Source organism: Leuresthes tenuis, unplaced genomic scaffold (genome assembly GCF_036924035.1).
Source record: "Leuresthes tenuis unplaced genomic scaffold, fLeuTen1.0.hap1 SCAF_2, whole genome shotgun sequence".
In the NCBI taxonomy this organism is placed as follows: domain Eukaryota; kingdom Metazoa; phylum Chordata; class Actinopteri; order Atheriniformes; family Atherinopsidae; genus Leuresthes; species Leuresthes tenuis.
The window spans coordinates 33,745,972-33,761,269 of NW_027325356.1; the positions used below are offsets into that span (position 1 = coordinate 33,745,972).

The 15,298-nt window shown below is 41.2% G+C and overlaps 1 pseudogene; it reads right to left on the minus strand.

Annotated features, from left to right (window-relative positions):
• Window positions 1-11,061: 11,061 nt before the first annotated feature.
• On the minus strand, window positions 11,062-11,217 carry LOC140302539 (U2 spliceosomal RNA; annotated as a pseudogene).
• Between the last annotated feature and the right edge of the window lie 4,081 nt (window positions 11,218-15,298).

The following is a 15,298-nucleotide window of genomic DNA, read 5'->3' on the forward strand; positions in this document are numbered from 1 at the left end:
AAGAAAAGGTTAAAATACCCGACTGTACACAATCAAAAGAGGGAGCGGAGTTGTTCAGCTAAGAGAAGGTGTGAAAGTCCGACCATGGTTTGTAAAAAACGGGTAAGAAAAGGTTCGTATGCCCGAATATACACCATCAAAAGCGGAAGCGGAGGTTTTCGGCCCTAAGAAGGTGTGAACGTCCGACCAAAGTTTCTAAAAAGCAGTTAAGAAAAGGTTTGAATATCCATCCAAACATAATCAAAAGCGGGAGCAGAGCTGTTCGACTGCAAGTAGGTGTGAATGTCAGATCATAATTTGCAAAAAGCTGATGAGAAAGGGTGAGAATGCCCGACTATACACCATCAAATGCGGGAGCGGAGTTGTTCGGCTGTGAGTAGGTGTGAATCTCCGACCATAATTGCTGAAAAATGTGTTATAAAAGGTAAGAATACCGGTCCATACATCATCAAAAGCGAGAGAGGTGGTGTTCGGCTGCAAGTAGGTGTGAATGTCCGACTAAAGTTCAAATATATTAACAAAAGCGGGAGGAGAGGTCTTTGGATGAGAGTGGTTGAGAATTTCCAACCATAATCTATAAAATGCGGGGGGAAAAAAAGTGTGATAGAACACTAAAAGGTGGAGCGGAAGTGTTCGGCTGCAAGAAGGTGTGAATGTCCGACTATATTTGGTGAAAAGCAGGTGAAGCAAGATCTGAATGCCCAACCTTACATCATCAAAAGTGAGATCAGAGGTGTTTGGCTGCAAGATGGCCATGGTTTGCCAAAAGCGGGTAAGGTGCGAATGACCGACTAAATATCAACAAAAATGGGGGCGGAGGTCTTCGGATGCAAGTGGGTGTGAATATCCCACCATACAAGTATGGTGGAGAGGAAGCTGTGAATGGCCGACCATAGTTGGTAAAAAGCGGGTAAGAAAAGGTTAAAATACCCAACTGTACGCAATCAATAGAAGGGGGGGAATTGTTCGGCTACAAGAAGGTGTGAAAGTCCAACAATGGTTTGTAAAAAGCGGGTAAGAAAACGTTTGAATGCCCGAATATATACCATCAAAAGCGGAAACGGAGGTGTTCGGCTGCAAGAAGGTGTGAATGTCCGACCAAAGTTTATAAAAAGCAGTTAAGAAAAGGTTCGAATATCGAATTAAACATAATCAAAAGCGGGAGCAGAGCTGTTCGTCTCCAAGTAGGTGTGAATGTCCAGCCATAATTACTCAAAAACGGGTAAGAAAAGGTAGTATTGCCAGACCATACATGATCAAAACAGGGAGCGGAGGTGGTTCAGCTGCAAGAAGGTGTGAATGTCCAAATAAAGTTCAAATATATTAACAAAAGCGGGAGGAGAGGTCTTCTGATGAGAGTGGTTGAGAATTTCCAACCATAATCTATGAAATGCGGTGAAAAAAAAGGTGTGATAGAACACTAAAAGGTGGAGCGGAAGTGTTCGGCTGCAAGAAGGTGTGAATGTCTGACTATATTTGGTGAAAAGCAGGTGAAGCAAGGTCTGAAAGCCCAACCTTACATCATCAAAAGTGAGATCAGAGGTGTTTGGCTGCAAGAAGGCCATGGTTTGCCATAAGCAGGTAAGGTGCGAATGACCGACTAAATATCAACAAAAGTGGGGGCGGAGGACTTCGGATGCAAGTGGGTGTGAATATCTCACCATGGTGGAGAGGAAGCTGTGACTGGCCGACCATAGTTTGCAAAAAGCGGGTGAGAAAAGATGCAAATGTCCAACCATACATGATCAAAACAGGGAGCGGAGGTGTTTGGCTGCGACAAGGTGTGAATGTCCACCCTTAATTAATGAAAAGCGGGCAACAAGTAGGTTCGAATGCCCAACCATACATCATCAAAAGCAGGAGTGGATGTGTTCGGCTACATAAGGTTTGAATGTCCGACCATAGTTTGTAAACAGCGGGTAAGAAAAGGTTCGAATATCCAAGCAAACATAATCAAAAGCGGGAGCAGAGCTGTTCGACTGCAAGTAGGTGTGAATGTAAGATCATAATTTGCAAAAAGCTGATGAGAAAGGGTGAGAATGCCCGACTATACACAATCAAATGCGGGAGCAGAGTTGTTCGGCTGTGAGTAGGTGTGAATCTCCGACCATAATTGTTGAAAAATGTATTAGAGAAGGTAAGAATGCCGGTCCATACATCATCAAAAGCGAGAGAGGTGGTGTTCGGCTGCAAGTAGGTGTGAATGTCCAGCCATAATTACTCACATACGGGTAAGAAAAGGTAGTATTGCCAGACCATAGATAATCAAAACAGGGAGCGGATGTGGTTCAGCTGCAAGGTGTGAATGTCTGACTATAGTTTGTAAAAAGCGGGTAAGAAAAGGTAAGAAAGCCTTTCAGAGATTTTCGGCTGGTATTTATCAATGTCTAGATAGATTTCTGCATGATTTGATTTTATGTATAAAATTAATTCCTTCACTCAAACCAAGTGAAAACTGCTTTGTCCTTCATGTTTATCAATGTCTAGATCGACTTCAACAAAGAACAACATTGGATTTTGCAGTAGAAGAAAGAGCAACACTGAAGGATCAGGAATCCGAGAATAAGCTTGTTTTCATACGTTCTGCATGATTTGGGATTTTATGCATAAAATGAATTCCTTCACTCAAACTATGTTAAAACTGCATTGTCCTTCATATTTATCAATGTTTAGAAAGATTTAAACAAAAAAAAACAACATTGGACTTTGCAGTAAAAGAAAGAGCAAATCTAAAGTTTCAGGAATCCGAGAATAAGCTTACTTTCATGAGTTCTGCACGATTTCGGATTTTACTACAAAATGAATTCCTTCACTCAAACTATGTTAAAATTGCTTTTAACTTCATATTTATCAATGTCTAGATCGACTTCAACAAAGAACAACATTGGATTTTGCAATAAAAGAAAGAGCAACACTGAAGGATCAGGAATCCGAGAATAAGCTTATTATCATACGTTCTGTATGATTTGGGATTTTATGTATAAAATGAATTCCATCACTCAAACCAAGTGGAAACTGCTTTGTCCTTCATATTTATCAATGTCTAAATCGATTTCAACAAAAAAACAACGTTGTATTTTGCAGTATAGGAAAGTGCAACACTGGAGGATCAGGAATCCGAGAATAAGCTTCTTTTCATACGTTCTGCATGATTTGGGATTTTATGTATAAAATGAATTCATTCACTCAAACCAAGTTAAAACTGCTTTATCCTTCATATTTATCAATGTCTAGATCGACTTCAACAAAGAAAAACATTGTATTTTGCAGTAGAAGAAAGTACAACACTGAAGGACGAGGAATCCGACAATAAGCTTCTTTTCATACGTTCTGCACGATTTGGGATTTTATGTATAAAATGAATTCCTTCACTCAAACCAAGTGGAAACTGCTTTGTCCTTCATATTTATCAATGTCTAGATCGATTTCAACAAAGAACAACGTTGTGGACATTCACACCTACTTGCATTGCAGTCGAACAGCTCTGCTCCAGCTTTTGATTATGTTTGGTTGGATATTCGAACCTTTTCTTAACTGCTTTTTACAAACTTTGGTCGGACGTTCTCACCTTCTTGCAGCCGAACACCTCCGCTTCCGCTTTTGATGGTATATATTCGGGATTCAAACGTTTTCTTACCCGCTTTTTACAAACCATGGTCGGACTTTCACACCTTGTAGCCGAACAATTCCCCCCCTTCTATTGATTGTGTATAGTCGGGTATTTTAACCTTTTCTTACCCGCTTTTTACCAACTATGGTCGGACATTCACAGCTTCCTCTACACCATACTTGTATGGTGGGATATTCACACCCACTTGCATCCGAAGACCTCCGCCCCCACTTTTGTTGATATTTAGTTGGTCATTCGCACCTTACCCGCTTTTGGCAAACTATGGCCTTCTTGCAGCCAAACAACTCTGATCTCGCTTTTGATGATGTAAGGTTGGATATTCAGACCTTGCTTCACCTGCTTTTCACCAAATATAGTCGGACATTCACACCTTCTTGACGCCGAACACTTCCGCTCCACCTTTTAGTGTTTTATCACACCTTTTTTTTCACCGCATTTCATATATTATGGTTGGAAATTCTCAACCACTCTCATCCGAAGACCTCTCCTCCCGCTTTTGTTGATATATTTGAACTTTAGTCGGACATTCACACCTTCTTGCAGCTGAACCACCTCCGCTTCCCTGTTTTGATCATGTATGGTCTGGCAATACTACCTTTTCTCACCCGTTTGTGAGTAATTATGGCTGGACATTCACACCTACTTGCAGCCGAACACCACCTCTCTCGCTTTTGATGATGGATGGACCGGCATTCTTACCTTTTCTAACCCATTTTTCAACAATTATGGTCGGAGATTCACACCTTCTCACAGCCGAACAACTCCGCTCCCGCATTTGATGGTGTATAGTCCGGAATTCTCACCTTTTCTCATCAGCTTTTTGCAAATTATGATCTGACATTCACACCTACTTGCAGTCGAACAGCTCTTCTCCCGCTTTTGATTATGTTTGGTTGGATATTCGCACCTTTTCTTAACTGCTTTTTACAAACTTTGGTTGGAAGTTCACACCTTCTTGTAGCCGAACACATCCACTCCTGCTTTTGATGATGTATGGTTGGGCATTCGCACTTTTTTTTTTACCCATTTTTCAGGAATTATGGGTGGACATTCACACCTTCTTGCAGCTGAACACCTCCACTCCCTCTTTTGATCATACATTGTCGGGCATTCGCACCTTGTCTTACCCGCTTTTTACCAACTACGGTCAGACATTCACACCTTCTTACAGCGGAACACCTCCGCTCCCTCTTTTGATGGTGTATGTTCGGGCATTCGAACCTTTTCTTACCCGCTTTTTACAAACTATGGTCGGGCATTCAAACCTTCTTGTAGCCGAACACATCCACTCCTGCTTTTGATCATGTATGGTTGGACATTCGCACCTTTTCTCACCCGCTTTTTCTCATAGACTATTCTACCATCAACAACTTGGAAACCATAATCGATTCTCTAGATGCAGAAAAAGCATTTGATGGAGTGAAATGGAAATTTTTATTCGCAACATTAAACAAATTCGGGTTTGTGTCACACTTCATCAACTGGATAAGGATATTATATAGCTCCCCAAATGCAAGTGTCAGGACAAATGATCAAACTTCTCCAAGCTTCAGTCTGCAGAGAGGTACAAGACAGGGTTGCCCACTTTCTCCCTCACTTTTTGCTATTTTCATCAAACCTTTAGCAGCTGCTATCAGACAAGATAGAAATATTAAAGGCATCCAACCCCAAAATATTGAGCATAAAATAAGTCTTTATGCTCACAGACGTCTCTCACTCACAGGATCACACTCATAAATAAATTCTCTGCACTTTGTGACTACTCTATCAACTGGTCTAAGACCACAGTTCTGCCCATTAACTGTAGGGTCCAGAATATACCTGCGATCACTTTACAGTCAGGAAATATTAGATATTTAGGCATAAACATTTCCTCCAGGCTCTCAGAGATAACAAAGCTAAATTATGTGCAATTATTAAAGAGAGTAGAGGACGAGCTCTCTCGTTGGAAGTCCTTACCTATATCACTTATGGGGAGAGTTACAACCATTAAAATGATGATACTACCAAAAGTTAACTATTTGTTCTCAATGATCCCCATAAAACCATCTGCTACTTGGTTTAAGTCACTAGATTCATGCATCTCCAAATTTCTGTGGAAAAACAAACCACCACGTATTAGTTTAAAAACCCTACAGAAGACCAAGGACAGTGGTGGATTAGATTTACCTCATTTTCAGCACTATTCCTTAGCCAATAGGTTACAATATATATCAAAATGGTTTAAACCTTGTTGTTGTCACAGTTCCCAGAGACGTTGTAATCATTGAGGATTCTATATTCACCCCCTCATTAGAGGCACGTGTTGCAGATTGATGACACTGAATCTTCTTCTCTGTTCATTGCTGGCATCATTCCCAGCATCGTAAGTGTTCGTGGCATTGTTAGCCTCTTCTTTTGGATTTTGATATCGAGCATCCTTTTGTATTTCTGGTTTGTCAGTCCTCTCTCTTCGTTCACCGGAGTCTTCGTCTCTTTGTCCTTGAGTTTGGTGATTTTTTCTTCTTTTGATGCCTTGACACAGTGTGACAGGTGATACCACGTGGGAGATCCTTTAACTTGGACTACTGTCCCTGTGCTGCGAAATGGCTGTGGTGCTCAAATGGTCTCTCCTTCATCATATACACAGTTATTTATACATCACCTTCCACCATGAAGCGTTGTTCCTTTTTGTTTCTCTTTGTTCTTAAAATGCTGTTATGCATGTCTAAACCAATCCATTAAATTAGATCATTTTGGCAGTAAAGCGATCTACAATGTGCTTGGTCGCAAAGCTGCTCATCTGTGGTAAACAGCTCTTCAGAAAGGCATTCTTCAATTGATTTCACTAATTTTATGTAATAATTTTGTGATTTCCTACAAAACTACACTTCTTCTCCCATCTGTCTGAGTATTTAATATTGTCTGGGTCCCGTTAAAACATGTATTTTTCCCATCTAATTCCTTGTTTGCTTTAAAACAAGTATTCCCCATTTTCTATCCCTTCAGTAACCAACCAGTTTGTATGGAGTACACTGGAGCAACTTGACTGATCAGTAAAACACTGCTTTTGTTGTCACCGCAAGGCTTCCCCCGTCGGTTGTTTCACTGAGACACTACTGAGTAACTACAACTCAACATAGTTTATACACATAACATTCAAATACATACTAACAAACAAACAAACAATTATTTATCGCAATTTTCTCATCTTTGTTTGAACGTACACCCAGGTAAATATTCCTGTAGTCTTGTCATACCGACTATGGACCCATTCATTGTTTAACTTCACTGTTTTGCAAATCCTAATTGAATATTACACATTGACATTGAACTTTACTGGATAAGCAGGTCTTCATTGCATTCAGCAGCCTATATGTGAGCATCTATGTGTAAGCTGTTCTTCTTTGCATTTATCAGCAGCAAGCAATTCTTCATTGCACATGCATATGAAAATAGTACAACAATTCCAATGCGTTAGCGAAACCTTCTATATCAGGAGTGTCCATCATGATGCTGGGAATAGAACCTCTTTCCCAGAATAGTTCATTACTCAACTGATCATAACTCCGCAATGAGCACATTTCAAATTATCATTCCTCTACATGTATTCAAAAATCTATGTGTAAATGTTTAATATTTCTTATATTTGTTGATGTCATTCTGTGTGCATGTGGCCTAAACCCAATCTCTGTGTGGCAATTTTAATTTAAACAAGTTGAACTCTGCCTCTGATCATTTAAAAAAGGTGTGTACCAATATCAACCTTTCTCAGGTAATTACTGATCCTACAAAACCAATCTTAAGAGATCCTTCAAGGTTGTCCCTGATTGGCTCAATCTTAACAAATTAAAGGTAGAAAATCCGCAGTATCTGAACTTGGTGTTAGTTATCACTGCTCAATAGCCTGTATCAGAATTGCAAAAATGAAAACATTAGGTCCACGCTTGGTATCCAGATCCTGAAACATCTCCATGAGCAGGATTTTTTTTTAACTGATCTGTTGAATAGTTATACTCATGACACTGTTAAAATCCCAGATGAAGATCTAGCACTTGACCATTTTTATAAATCTTCTAATTCCATAGTTGAATTACCTGCCCCTTTTAAAAAGTATAGAACTTAGAACAGGTCTAGTCCCTGGCTTTCGTCAGAACTGTCTTCTTTACTTAAAAAATAAATAAACCTTGGATGCTAGCTGGGCATATGAGGGACCCGGGTCATTGCCTTGCTTTTAGGAAGCTTAGAAATAAAGGTACAGCAGAAATAAGAAAGGCCAAGTCTGATCATTATCTAAATTTGATTCCCAGAGCTTACTCAGATTTCAGAAAAGTCTGTCCTACTACTGTTTTTAATTAGACTTCTATGCCTTCGCAGTCGCAGCTTTGTCACTCCTTTTAAGCTTATTGTATGTTCTAAATGTTGTTTTAATCGTGTCTTCAAAAGTTTTTTGTTTTTTCTGTCTCAGCTATTGTATATGAGATTATTTTCTCCATTTATCTCCAAGTTTAATTAAATGTTATTACTAGTGTGGCACTTTCTATGTCAAGGGGACAGTGGTGGTACTCTGTACGGTTATTTTAGTCACACCCTATGTTCTCATGTTAGCCGTTGTTTTCTTCACTGAGGTTGAGATGAACCCCCTCCTGTTGAGAGAATTCCCCTTTGTAGTCAGACTTTTGCCTCAGAAAACAATGGTGGGTAAATAATCTTTCCCTACTTCTGAAGGTCGTGGTACAATGTGATAAGTGAATCCAAGAAGTCCTTCAGCTGCTGTGGGTGATGTAAGTAGTACCTGAAATGGACCTTCCCCCCATTGGGCTGGACCAGTTCTTTTTCTTTATCACTTTGATGATGATCCAGTCCCCAGGTTTTACTGTCTTCAGAGATTCCTTCACCGGTTCACCTGGAACAGACTAAACAGAAGAGATCTCTCCACTTGTTAATATTTGTATACTGCTAAAGTTTCTTCTCTTTTTCTTTTTTTCTTCATCATGTCAGTTGATGACTGTGTTTTGACTGTGGGAGTACAAATGGTCTTCCATACCTTTTCTCAAATGGAGTTCATCTTGTGCTAGTTGGAGGATGCATTTTTAGGATGGTAAACAGTAAACCCAATATTTCCCATTTCTTCCATGATTTTTTTCAGTCTTGACTTAATTATTCCATTGTGTCTCTCCACGAAACCTGCTGATTGTGGATGATATGCACAGTGGTTTCTAAGGTCTATTTTAAGTTCTTTGCCATCAGTGAGATGACGTTGTTTACAAAGTGTGTCAAATTATCACTGAAGATCTTTTCAGGAATTTCAAATCTAGAAATGATTTATTTTACCCGTGCTTTTGCTACTGAGAGTGCATCTGCTTGTGCACATGGAAATATTTCAGTCCATTTGGTAAAAACCTCTGTTGTCACTGAGCAGAATCGTTTCCCTTAACATTAATTTAGTTCAATGAAATCTACACAATAATGAAATAATGAAATCCAAACAAATATGTTGAAAAAGATACACTGGCTTAGGGAATCATCTTCGTTTTGGTCTTAGATTGCCCTGTTGATTGTATTTTGCACATATTTGACCTGCTAGACAAAACTTTATTAATTTATTTATTCTAAAAAGAAATTATTTTAGACCTGGAACGATCCATCTTTTATTTTTTATGGAACTCCAAATGGGAAAGGTTGAGGAGGGAAGTATTGAAGAAGCCAAAAGTGAAGGGAGGGAAAGCAGTACCAGATCTGTATTTGTTTTTAGGAAGTCTCTTTACCTCTGTCCAATTAAAGTGTGCAATTAACCCATCCAAAAACCCAGCGGCAGCTGCAATGGCAAGATTCTGGATGGGGGCCTACATGAGAAGATTACGACTTTTACCATCAGACCTGAAAGTACCTGTGTCTTTTAAGCTAACAGAAAGTTATGCTTTTATAAAGACATTTTTAAACCATTTTAATTTAGAACAAGAAGATGTACAAGTTTTAACGTGCCATCGATCTTTGCTCTCTGTTGTGCAGGAGCGGGCCCCAGTGAATCCAGTGCGTGGGCTCACTCTTGGCGAGCCCTCAACAGTTTGGCGCAGTGTGAACCTTTCAGCTCTTCTGAACAGACTTTGGGATTTGTCATGGATGGTGGCTCACGAGATTCTCCCAGTCAGATCTGTCATGCTCTCCAGGGGTATGTCGGCGACGGCCACCTGCCCCCGTCCAGGTTGTGGCGCGCCTGAGACGGTGAGGCATTTCTTCTGGGAGTGCAGTGCTGCTGTGGACTTGTGTGCAACAGCCGACTCCTTAAATTTCCCGTACTTACCAGCAAGAGAGGTCCTGTCAGCACAACTGGTGCTTTATGGGGTGAGTCAAAATCAGAACCTCAGGAAAGAGGAATTTGTCAAAAGGTGGCTCACCCTGGCCGCCATCAAAGACGCCATATGGACCTCAAGAAACTTGCTGGTAAGAAGGCACAAGCAGATTTCCCCCGTGGCTGTGATCCAGATGGCAATAGCAACAGCCCAAGAGGCTGAGAGCCAAGGATGCAGCCACAAAGAAGCATCGCCTCTGTGCTCACTCGGACAAAGGAGCCGGAGTCACACGAAAAAAAGGTCCAAGCAATAGCAGTGGATCACTTGATCTTAGCCAAAAGGCAGAGAAGCAGTAACTGTCCACTGGTTCACGTCCGAGGGCCCTTCCTGGCACAATGCGCACTTGTAGCGGTGTTCTTTTCATGGCCATAGGTGGCCAGAGTGTCACTTTGCACCTCCGCCCACCCGCTGCACTGAGCACTCTTCAGCCCTTTTAAATGGTATAACTTTACACTACCGCACGCTCCAGCGAGCACCATTCAAGTAACAACTTTGCACTCCAGCTTCGACCATCGGCACAGTCGCAACAAGTAAGGTGACTCTACTCAGAGAAGTCACTCTGCACAGTAACAAGATTTCTTTTGCACAGACAGAAAGGGCTTCAACCGCAAAGGTAAAGCCTGCCAAAAATAGAAACAACTCATTAGTGTTTAGTAAAAAGCGAAAGACTTGTACCTTATGAAGAGAAACCAGAGTACGATTATCCATCACTGCGGGAGCAGGGCATCAGGCTAGTTGGCATAGCCACGTTCCCCATGGTGAGCTTTGCTTGGTTGAGATGCTTGCTCCCCCCCCTTGCTCCTCGGCTGACCAAGTAGGAACAATCGGGCCCTATTCGATGGCTGCCTTGTCTTTTACTCTGTGCAAAAGACAAGGCAGCCACAAACACCGTATTGAGGCTTTGTTCTGACCGCTCATTCGGTGTCGCGTTTCTTTCAAGTAATTCTCCCGTTTAGCCCGCACTCGGCTCGCTCCCAGAGCCGTGTTAAGGTCTACTTCGCATTCACTCTCTTTTCTAAGCAGATTAAAAGAAAGTTTCATCTTGGGCTCCCTGAAACTTCCATCCTGCACCGCTGTTTGCTTTTTCACAAGAGCAGAGAAGAGCGCACCGTTCCCAGCGGCACTGCAGTACCGGGTCGATGCTAAGAGTGAATGGAGAAGGCTCCTTTTTCAACTTCTATTCCTAAAAATCCATGTAATATGTAGTCCTCGTATAGAGGACATATCAGATATTAAACTGAGTCTTTAAGGTATTATTTCACCCATTAACACTTAAGGTACCTCATACAGTGGCTGTGATATGGTTACTTAACAAAATATCTTTACCAGACATCTCTCCTACATAACTGTTCTTCTTTCACAGCCACACCTTGTTGTCGAGAGATGTGCTACACCTAATCCATCCACACTGCTACCTACCCCACAGATGGAAAGCCTCATGATTGCATGTCAAAAATAACCATCAGTGTTTTACCCAGGCCAGACTTAACTGATACAACGTTGTACTTTGTAGAATGAGAAAGAACTTCTTCAGCAATAAGCATCTCTCGACATATGACGAAATACAGATTTTGCTATAAAATTAATTCCTTCAATCAGCCTGACTTAAAACTGTTTTTCCTCCTTATTTATCCACTTCAAATCGAGTTTCAACAATTAAAAAAATTTTGTAGTTTGAGAAAGAACAACTTAATCTTCAGCAATCAGTATAAAAAGAGGGTAAGAAAAGGTGCAAATGCCAACCATACATCACTAAAAGGTGGAGCGGAAGTATTCGGCTGCAAGTAGGTGTGAATCTCCGACCATAATTTGTAAAAAGCGGGTAAGAAAACGTTTGAATGCCCGACTATATATTAACAAAAGCGGCAGAAGAGGTCTTCGGATGAGAGTGGGTGAGAATTTCCAACCATAATCTATAAAATGCGGTTAAAAAAAAGGTGTGAATGCCCCATAGCACAATAAAAGGTGGAGCGGAAGTGTTCGGCTGCAAGAAGGTGTGAATGTCCGACTATATTTGGTGAAAAGCAGGTGAAGCAAGGTCTGACTGCAAAACCTTACATCATCAAAAGCGAGATCAGAGGTGTTTGGCTGCAAGAAGGCCATAGTTTGCAAAAAGCGAGTAAGGTGCGAATAACCGACTAAATATCAACAAAAGTGGGGGCGGAGGTCTTCGGATGCAAGTGGGTGTGAATATCCCACCATACAAGTATGGTGGAGAGGAAGCTGTGAATGGCCGACCATAGTAAAAATCGAGTGAGAAAAGGTGCGAATGTCAAACCATACATGATCAAAACAGGGAGCGGAGGTCTTTGGCTGCGACAAGGTGTGAATGTCCACCCATAATTAATCAAAAGCGGACAACAAGTAGGTTCGAATGCCCAACCATACATCATCAAAAGCGGAAGCGGAGATGTTCGGCTGCAAGAAGGTGTGAAAGTCCGACCAAAGTTTCTAAAAAGCAGTTAAGAAAAGGTTTGAATATCCATCCAAACATAATCAAAAGCGGGAGCAGAGCTGTTCGACTGAAAGTAGGTGTGAATGTCAGATCATAATTTGCAAAAGGCTGATGAGAAAGGGTGAGAATGCCCGACTATACACCATCAAATGCGGGAGCGGAGTTGTTCGGCTGTGAGTAGGTGTGAATCTCCGACCATAATTGCTGAAAAAGGTGTTAGAAAAGGTAAGAATGCCGGTCCATACATCATCAAAAGCGGGAGAGGTGGTGTTCGGCTGCAAGTAGGTGGGAATGTCCAGCCATAATTACTCACAAATGGGTAAGAAAAGGTAGTATTGCCAGACCATACATGATCAAAACAGGGAGCGGAGGTGGTTCAGCTGCAAAAAGGTGTGAATGTTCGACTAAAGTTTGTAAAAAGCGGGTATGACAAGGTGCGAATGCCCGACAATGTATGATCAAAAGAGGGAGTGGAGGTGTTCAGCTGCAAGAAGGTCTGAATGTCCATCAATAATTGCTAGAGGACATGAAAGAAGATTTTCGAAAATCAAACCGCACATGATCATAAGTGGGAGCGGAGGTGTTCAGCTGCAAGAAGGTGTGAATGTCCACCCATAATTCCTGAAAAATGGGTAAAAAAAAGTGCGAATGCCCAACCATACATCATCAAAAGCAGGAGTGGATGTGTTCGGCTACAAGAAGGTGTGAACGTCCAACCAAAGTTTGTAAAAAGCAGTTAAGAAAAGGTGCGAATATCCAACCAAACATAATCAAAAGCGGGAGCAGAGCTGTTCAACTGCAAGTAGGTGTGAATGTCAGATCATAATTTGCACAAATCTGATGACAAAGGGTGAGAATGCCCGACTATACACCATCAAAAGCGGAAGCGGATGTGTTCGGCTGCAAGAAGGTGTGAACGTCCGACCAAAGTTTAAAAAACGCAGTTAAGAAAAGTTTAGAATATCTAACCAAACAGGTTCGAATGCCCGAACATATACCATTAAATGAGGGAGCGGAGGTGTTCCGCTGTAAGAAGGTGTGAATGTCCACCAAATAATTCCTGAAAAATGGTTAAAAAAAAGGTGGGAATGCCCAACCATACATCATCAAAAGCAGGAGTGGATGTCTTCGGCTACAAGAAGGTTTGAACGTCCAACCAAAGTTTTTAAAAAGCAGTTAAGATAAGGTTCGAATATCCAAGCAAACATAATCAAAAGCGGGAGCAGAGCTGTTCGACTGCAAGTAGGTGTGAATGTAAGATCATAATTTGCAAAAAGCTGATGAGAAAGGGTGAGAATGCCCAAGCATACATCATCAAAAGCAGGAGTGGATGTGTTCGGCTACAAGAAGGCTTGAATGTCCGAGCATAGTTTGTAAAAAGCGGGTAAGAAAAGGTTCGAATGCCCGAACATACACCATCAAAAGAGGGAGCGGAGGTGTTCAGCTAAGAGAAGGTGTGAATGTCCGACCATGGTTTGTAAAAAGCGGGTAAGAAAAGGTTCGTATGCCCAAATATACACCATCAAAAACGGAAGCGGAGGTGTTCAGCTGCAAGAAGGTGTGAACGTCCGACCAAAGTTTCTAAAAAGCAGTTAAGAAAAGGTTCGAATATCCAAGCAAACAAAATCAAAAGCGGGAGCAGAGCTGTTCGACTGCAAGTAGGTGTGAATGTCAGATCATAAATTGCAAAAAGCTGATGAGAAAGGGTGAGAATTCCTGACTATACACCATCAAATGCGGGAGCGGAGTTGTTCGGCTGTGAGTAGGTGTGAATCTCCGACCATAATTGCTGAAAAATGTGTTAGAATAGGTAAGAATGCCGGTCCATACATCATCAAAAGTGGGAGAGGTGGTGTTCGGCTGCAAGTAGGTGGGAATGTCCAGCCATAATTACTCACAAATGGGTAACAAAAGGTAGTATTGCCAGACCATACATGATCAAAACAGGGAGCGGAGGTGGTTCAGCTGCAAAAAGGTATGAATGTTCGACTAAAGTTTGTAAACAGCGGGTAAGACAAGGTGCGAATGCCCGACAATGTATGATCAAAAGAGGGAGTGGAGGTGTTCAGCTGCAAGAAGGTCTGAATGTCCATCAATAATTGCTAGCGAACATGAAAGAAAATTTTCGAAAATCAAACCGCACATGATCATAAGTGGGAGAGGAGGTGTTCAGCTGCAAGAAGGTGTGAATGTCCACCCATAATTCCTGAAAAATGGGGGAAAAAAAAAGTGTGAATGCCCAACCATGCATCATCAAAAGCAGGAGTGGATGTGTTCGGTGTTCGTACACCCAGGTAAATATTCCTGTAGTCTTGTCATACCGACTATGGACCCATTCATTGTTTAACTTCACTGTTTTGCAAATCCTAATTGAATATTACACATTGACATTGAACTTTACTGGATAAGCAGGTCTTCATTGCATTCAGCAGCCTATATGTGAGCATCTATGTGTAAGCTGTTCTTCTTTGCATTTATCAGCAGCAAGCAATTCTTCATTGCACATGCATATGAAAATAGTACAACAATTCCAATGCGTTAGCGAAACCTTCTATATCAGGAGTGTCCATCATGATGCTGGGAATAGAACCTCTTTCCCAGAATAGTTCATTACTCAACTGATCATAACTCCGCAATGAGCACATTTCAAAGTATCATTCCTCTACATGTATTCAAAAATCTATGTGTAAATGTTTAATATTTCTTATATTTGTTAATGTCATTCTGTGTGCATGTGGCCTAAACCCAATCTCTGTGTGGCAATTTTAATTTAAACAAGTTGAACTCTGCCTCTGATCATTTAAAAAAGGTGTGTACCAATATCAACCTTTCTCAGGTAATTACTGATCCTACAAAACCAATCTTAAGAGATCCTTCAAG